Below are 8,273 nucleotides of genomic sequence, written 5' to 3'. Positions count from 1 at the left end.
CAGAGGCTAAGTTAGAGGCAAGGCTCTTATACCACTTTCACCACTTCACTACTTTCACGGTATGGCTCTGATATGAGTTTAAGGTCAAAATTGATAAAATTAAAAGTTTATGGTCCAAATTGATACAACATGAAAAATTCACGGTTAAAATTGATGTTTTCTCTATATTTTTTCATCAACAAATTATTATAATTAAACAAAGACTAAGTAGCAATGTAAAGTAAATTTAGTATCGTAAAATTAACTGTCAATAGTGAGCATAACTCAATGATAATATTGATATTGTGTTAATAGGTCATGAAACTTTTGGTTTTGTATTTAATAAGTCAACAAACTATCAAATGTATTTAATAAGTTTATAAACTTTCGAGTTTGTAATACATCTCTAACATTTTCGATTTGTGTCTAATAGATCTTTGACCTCGTCGATATTTTTTAAAATTCACAAATACATAGATCACAAATTTGAAGGTTTAATGTCCTATATTAAACACAAATTTCAATTTTATGTTGAGTACATTTGACTAAAAAAGATAGTTGAATATGCAATTCATCTAAATATAAAATTAAAAGTTTAAAAATTTATTTAACATTCTTAAAATTTATAGACTTATAAATCACAAAATTAAAAGTAAATTAAAAGTATAAGATTTATTAGACACAAACATATAAAAGGAGTTATAATATAATCTTATGCTTTCCAGGTTGATGATAAAATAATATTCCAAGTGTATAGTAAGCAACTATAATTATCTTATATTTGACAACAACTTCATTATCCAATTCAAGTACCCATTTGCTTTTCTTTTAAAAAAAAAAAAAATCTAGCATGGATTAATTATTTGATTGTCTCTATTCGTATAAAATATATAATGAAACTCGTTGAGGTCGTTGTCATGTTTAATGGTCTTTTTAGAGCTTTTGAGTCTGACATTTTTCTGCTCTGAATTGAAACTGACTTTTTATTAAAAATACTAGATACGCGAATGAGATTCATGCTTTCGTTGATGTTATTCGAGATATCCACTTTCGTGGTTTTATCATTTGTTTTGTTTGGGTCAATTGTAGAAGTATTGTTGCTGTTCATGATTTAGATTCTCATGCTTGGAGATTTTGACATTCAGTTGGATGGCTTGAAGATCGTGCCTTCATTATTGGACCCTGCTCTTCTTTTCAATTTCCTTTGTCTTTAAGTTTTTTTCATTGGTTGTACTAAAAAAGGATTGAGAAGGAAAAAAAAAAGTTTACAATTTTTAGTTGAGTTTTGACAAAATATTAGAAATGAAGTTGTTCTACATCGTAAAAATTAAAGGACATGATAGGCTCCAAACACTATAAAATAAAGTCTACGTCTTTTGTTTCAAATTATCTCAATTAAAAACATTTAAGCTTAGATATGCTAAATCTAATTAAATTCTCATTATCTAGTTTGATAGCGGAATTAAATGGCGCGAGTGATATACAAGTTTTGGGAGAGGTGGTGTAATTGGGATCAGGAGAGAATTATTATGTGCGATTGTAATAATTTTATTTCTAATAGATTTTTTTTACAGTTTTTTTTCCGGTTTGGAGTTTTTACATCATAATGTGTTTTCATTTTTATTACCTTCTTTTGATTTCTTAATTATTTTTCTGGTTATTTCTAATTTCTTACTTGCTTGAATTATATTTAAGCTTAAATGAGTAAGTATTAAAGTATTGTACGGCTGTTTATATTTTCTTTGGTGTAACCAAAATCAGACAAAGATTTTGAACAACTAACTGTAGATAATCATTAAGCTATGTTTTTATAAGTTATATTAGATTGGTTTCTCAACTTTCATGATTGCGTTATAGTAAAAAAAACATTAGAACTAAACAAAATATTAAAGAGTAGCTGAGCATAAAAATTTATTTTGTTAATTTATGAACTATAGTTTTTAAATCAACGATCAATTTGGAACAAACATGGTATAGTGCAAATGTTGCATTTGCCTACAAATTTTGACCAGTACTTAGATGACATTTTATGTGCGAGTTTAAATTTTGTTCTTTAATTTTGTAAGTGATCGTTTTATAATATTATTTATTATTTTGAGACATAATTTAATGAATCAAGACATATATATAATCTAAAACAGAATTCACACCCTAACATAAATATTTAAATAAAAATCATATATGAAACATGGGTTAGAGGTATGTACCATACAGTAGGCGATATGAGTCATAAAAATGTGATTTGGGAGTTGAGTCAAACGAACATTAAACAGTGTAGTTGAATTTTACTTGAATTTGATTGTATCCTACCATTTCCTTAAAATCTAGGAAATAAACAATAAATCTCACTCTTATACAAACATCCTCAATTTTTAAGCAATTTTAACCTTTATATATATAGCGAGAAACTAAATTGAAAGATGTAAATAAGAAAGAAGAACCATCTTCTGTGATGATAGTTCCATTCATCTCATCGTTGAGTTAGATACTTTCGAGGTGATTAATCTGTTGAACAACATCTACTTAAATCTTACAAAAATCAAGAACGTGGTAGATGATATTGAAAATTGAGGGTACAAGCTAGGTATCTTTTACCTCTTGTTTTCAGTTGTGCAACAAAGTTGTACATCATTGTCTCATTAACTAATTTCATCTTCTGTTTTGGACGACATTTTAGGGTTTTTTTTTTTTAGTTTCTTAATTTTCCTTCCTAGTTTTTTCCTATCATTTTCAGGATTTGTTAATTTCTAATTTAGGTTGTTGAATGAATTATTATTTAAAACAACAATATTCATTTTAAAAAAAGAACTAAAGCAATGGCAAAGACTTAAAATAGAGGAATATTGAATTAAAATCTGAGTACCACAAGTAACTTTTTTTTTTTTTTTAGTACAATAGAGATAGAAAAATTAGACTCAAACATCTTAAGCTATTCAATATTCATTTGTCAATTTAGCTACACTCGTTTTGAGAGTACAAAATTGCTTTATAGTTTCTATCTCTCAAAATGAATTGAGAAGCATCGATTCTCTCCTTCAATGGCATATAAGAATAAATAAATAAATAACCATAGCTTATAGTAGCAAATTTCAAAACAAGTACAACAATGATTTCCGAAAAGACAACAAAATTTGTCGAATATAATATTGAATGTGAAAAGACTAACCAAATCTTTTTAAAAAATCACGAGACGAAATAATATATAGTTTTTTTTCAATAAAAGTCAATAATCAAGGTTTTGTTAAAAAAAGCCTATTGTTTGTTAATTTTTTTTTAAAAAAATAAATAAAAAGGTAAATACTAATTTATACCTCTAAATATTGGGGATTATATCAATTTAAATTTTAAACTTTGGGAGTTGTATCAATTTAAATTTTAAACTTTGGGAGTTATATCAATTTAAACCATGAACTTTGGGATTTATATCAATTTAAATCCTAAATTAATAATTATATTAATGTAAACCCTAAACTTTTATAAATATATTAATTTAAATCATGACATTCATAAGTGTATCCGAATAAAATATAATGAAGGGTTTAAGTTGATACAATTATGAAATTTCAAGGTTTAAATTCATACATTTATAAAAGTTTAGGGTTTAAATTGATACAATTATTAGTTTGAGGTTTAAATTGATATAATCCCCAAAGTTCAAGGTTTAATTTGATACAATTATTAGTTTACATTGATACAACACCCAAAGTTCAAGGGTATAAATTCATATTTACCTTAAATAAAATTACCTTTTTAATTTTTTTAATTTTAAAAAATAGTTGCGTTTGGTCCCTAAATTTTCAAAATGTATAGTTTTAGTCCTTTTTTTTTTTTAAATAAATGCATTTAACTCTAAGTATCCAAAATATAATGTTTTTAGTTTTTAAGTTTTTAAGCATAAGTTTAAAAAGGTCCCAAAATAATGTTTTATTATTATTTAAAAATTAGAAAAATAATTTTTAAAAGGGATCTCTTCTATCTAAAATTATTTATAAAAAAAATACTTTTCTAAGTTTGAATATAAAAAATAGTTTAATGACCTTTTAAACATATTCTTAAAAATTTGGTGACTAAAAACGTATATTTTAAAAATTCATGACCAACTACACATATTCTTAAAGACTTTATGATTAAAAAGGTATATTTTTAAAAGAGACCAAACATACATTTTCTTTAAAATTTGAGAACTAAAAACGTAATTTTCATTAAAAAAAATGTTTTATTTCTAATTTTTGGATAATTTTATGTTTACTTCATCGCAATCTACTATTGTATGTCTTCTCATTTGAAAAAATCAATAGCTATTATAAATATTATGATAATAGATGTCCATTAAATGCTCATGCTTGTGTCCATCGACCATGTGTCATGCCCTCATTTCTCAAAGGTCCATGAAAATTGAAGAAAGTGGAAAATTTAGAGAAATTTCTTATTTTATATTTTCTTAATTTATTTTATTATTTGTATTTATATATTATGTGTTTAATTTAATTTATTTTTATATTATATTATGTTTATTTTAGTATTATATTTTATTGGTATTTGTGTTCCTATTGTGCTCATTAAGTTCAGAACACGTTATCAACACGAGCTCCTATTGTTTTCCCTGCTAACGGTAGATCTGAAAGGTATGTCGGGTTTTCTCTCTTCGTTATAATTAATAAATTAAATGTTGTTTTACTTTTTTGATATATATTAAAATTTTAATATAAATATAATATTTTGTAATAGTATTACTATGAAAAAATTATAAAATTAGAATTTGTAGCATTTGATATTAATGGCAATAATTATTTTTCATCAGTACTTGATGCCATAAAAATGTGATCATCAAAAGATAATTTTTCTTCCTAAAGCTCGTCGAATGCATTTGAGACTCCAAAATTTTAAATAAATATGTTAGAGAAGACATTTTTTTTACATTTCGAATATTCTCCAGCAGTAGTAATATGGAGAAAAATATTTTAAAAGTATTTTATACTCATTTGATGTCTTCTCATGGCGGAATGAAATCAACGAGTTATTGATTAAAAAAATTATAATTCTCAACCAACTAGAGCAACAACATCTCCTAAAGTGAATGTTGTTAATTTTAATAATCGTGGTCGAGATCATGGTCATGGTCGAGGTCGTGACTGTGGCAGGTGAAGAAATAATTATTATTTTCGTGGTGATCGTTCTAATCATTCAAATTTCAAAAGAACCATACAAAATGATGATCACAAAGAAAAAACTCCACAAGATAAGAGTTCAAAAAGTATTGAAAATAAATATTTCCAGTACGGAATGACTGGACATTGGTCACATACCTGTCGTACGTCAAAACACTTAGTTGATCTCTATCAAGTATCCCTAAAGGAAAAAGAGAAAAATGTGGAAGCAAATTTTGTATACTAGAATAATGACATATTTGACCATCTCATATGACAGATTTGAATGCAGCAGGCTTCTTTGAATCTCTTAAAGAGAAAATCGGCAGAATTGATAGAACATCTGTTGGGTTTGTATGTCGTAAAACTCGCAGTTTGTAAAATTAAACTTATTCTATTATCAATAAAAATGTAATTTAAGAGATTCTTTGAATCTCTTAAAAAGAAAATCGGCAGAATTGATAGAACATCTGTTGGGTTTGTATGTCGTAAAACTCGCAGTTTGTAAAATTAAACTTATTCTATTATCAATAAAAATGTAATTGAGGTTTATTCAATAAAGTTGTTATTGGATGTATGAATTGCTCATTTCGTTTTAGAAAGAACCTAAATCCAATAAATTAAGATCCATGGTTATTACATGAGTACTTGGACTTTATGTGGAGACATAAAAGTGGATCAAGTTCGAGTAGATAGCCAAAACAGTCTATAGTATACGGATAAGTTTGGGTACCTTATTCTAGGGACGCTATCGGATGCAGCCTACTTTGTATTTAGTACAAATGATGTGATTCTGAATCGTTCATATAGAAACATGCGAGTGCAGTGTCCTGTGCAAAGAGTTTGTATAAGACCGGACCAAGAAATAAGGCACTCTTACTTTATAACGTTGTTTATTATTTAAGACTAACTATTTCAAAGTGATGACCTAGGTAACTTGACTTTAATCCCGAACTAACTATGAACTCCTGTTTATTTGGGATTATTCTTAGATTTGCATGGGTGAGGATTGACCCAATAGCGTGGGCTTAATAAGCCCCCCATTTCAAGGATAAGACCGGCTAGATAGCTGGGGACATAGGGTGCAAGACGAAATTCACTCCTACCGCTTTTAGGGATAGTAGAGAGGTTGTTCTCTTAAGTGTTGACTCCAGGTCTTGAACAAGGAACCCTACCCTCTCATTGACCCGAAAGGAACTCAATTTGGTGATTGGATCACAAACCAATTATTTATTAGAGGATCAATGGGACTTAAGGAGCAAGATATAATCTCGAGGGTAAAACAGCTTTTGACCTAGTCGTTATTACGAACAACCTATGAAAGGTTGACTTACTGATTATGGTTATATCGAGTGGATAGAAATGTTGGGGTTGATGCCCTAAAGTCCTGTGTCTTGTAGTTAGTAAACAGTATGTACGAACACTTGTGTTGTTAATATATGCTATTTACTTCACATCTTGTATTTTGCTCATTTACTTGTTTTATTTGCTTTATCACAAACCAATAAACATAAAATCCCTGATTATCTGTTTGTGACTCAAGCATGTATGTGGTGACATACAAGTGAATCATGTCTTAAGTGATAACCAAAATGGTATGTTGTATATGGATAAAGAAGGGAAACCTTATCCTGGTAACGCTACGGACGCGGCCCGCTTTGTGGAATGGTCACATGTATTGTGATTTATCACAAATGGTCTGATCCTGATCATCCATGTTGGGGACATGCGAGCGGGTGCGTCCTATACAAAGAGTTTGTATAAGACTTGACTACAAAGTGTTAACATCTCGTTATATAACACTGTTCATGACAGAAACTTCACTTCATTAGGATGACCATAGGTAACATGACCTCAATCTCGAGTGAGTTGGGAGCTCCTGCCATTGAGGGTGGTCCTTTGATTTGTATGGGTGCAAGTGTTCAGGTCGCCGATTCAGACCTACTATTTTGGGGATTCGTCTGATTTAGGAGCTGGAAACTCAGCTACACAAGATGGAATTCACTCTTTCCCCAAGGTAGGGGTAAGTAGATAGATGGCTCCCTTAAGGGCTGATTCCGGGGCTTGAACGATGTGACGCTACACACCTTCTCCTGGGTCGAGAGGTGTTCACACATAGTTGGACTATGTTGTATTGTTCATTAGAGGAATCAGTGGTACTTAAGGAATGAGATGCAACTACAGGAGCAAAACGGTAAATTGGCCCAGCTGTACTTACGAGCATCTGTGAAGGGTCATTGTACTCATGATTGGTTATATCCGATGGACACATAAATATATATGTGGTAAGAAGAGTTCAGCTGTTGGTCTTTAGTGGAATCACTGACAGTTAACGGATGGTGGATCTAGTGGCTAAAGAGTTTAGTCAGCTATTCATGTACCGTTGAAGCTTCGAGCCACAGGTCCATTAGGTCCCCTAGGTAGCTTAGATAAAGTCGAGAACCAGTATTTGGGTTAATTTGAAATGTTCAAATTGACAAGAGGAAGTTCGATTATATATGATATAATTGGACTGGTTAATTATATATGATATAATTGGCTAAATGTATGAGATACATTATTTTGGAGGAAATTAGATATAAATATGATTTATATCAAGTAAAGGAGAAAATGCTATAGTAGATATGTGATATCAAACTATAGGATATAAATATAATATGATTATATTAATTAATTAATTATATGATAATTAATCATTTTTCCATGTTTGGACGTGGGTAGTGGGCAGCGTTGGTTATGGTAACCGATGGGTTAAAAATGAAAAGAGTTTTTCATTTTGAATGGTGCAATCGATAGTCGTTCAATCACTCAAAAGATTTCGTGAAGCATGCGTTGGTGAAAGAAAATGATCGCTCGAGAGCCTATACGATAGTCGTTTCTCCGCCTAAACGATCGCACACTCTCGCATACACGATCGGATAGCTTCTCTAAACGATCGTATAGTGTGCCGATTTAACTAAACGATCGTACACCTTTTCCTAAACGATCGTTTAGTAAATCCAACATGATCGTGTAGCTTCTTTAGACGATAAGCATTTCTGCTATGCGATAGCGGCCTTTACCCTCCCACTTATTTATCGACTACACAATTCATATTTCCTCCGTCCTCTACCAAATTCACCAAAGCCCACCCTTTGGGTTTTCACT

Source organism: Benincasa hispida, chromosome 8 (genome assembly GCF_027475165.1).
Source record: "Benincasa hispida cultivar pf3 chromosome 8, pf3_genome.v1.1, whole genome shotgun sequence".
In the NCBI taxonomy this organism is placed as follows: Eukaryota; Viridiplantae; Streptophyta; class Magnoliopsida; order Cucurbitales; family Cucurbitaceae; genus Benincasa; species Benincasa hispida.
Note: the sequence above shows the minus strand (reverse complement) of the source record.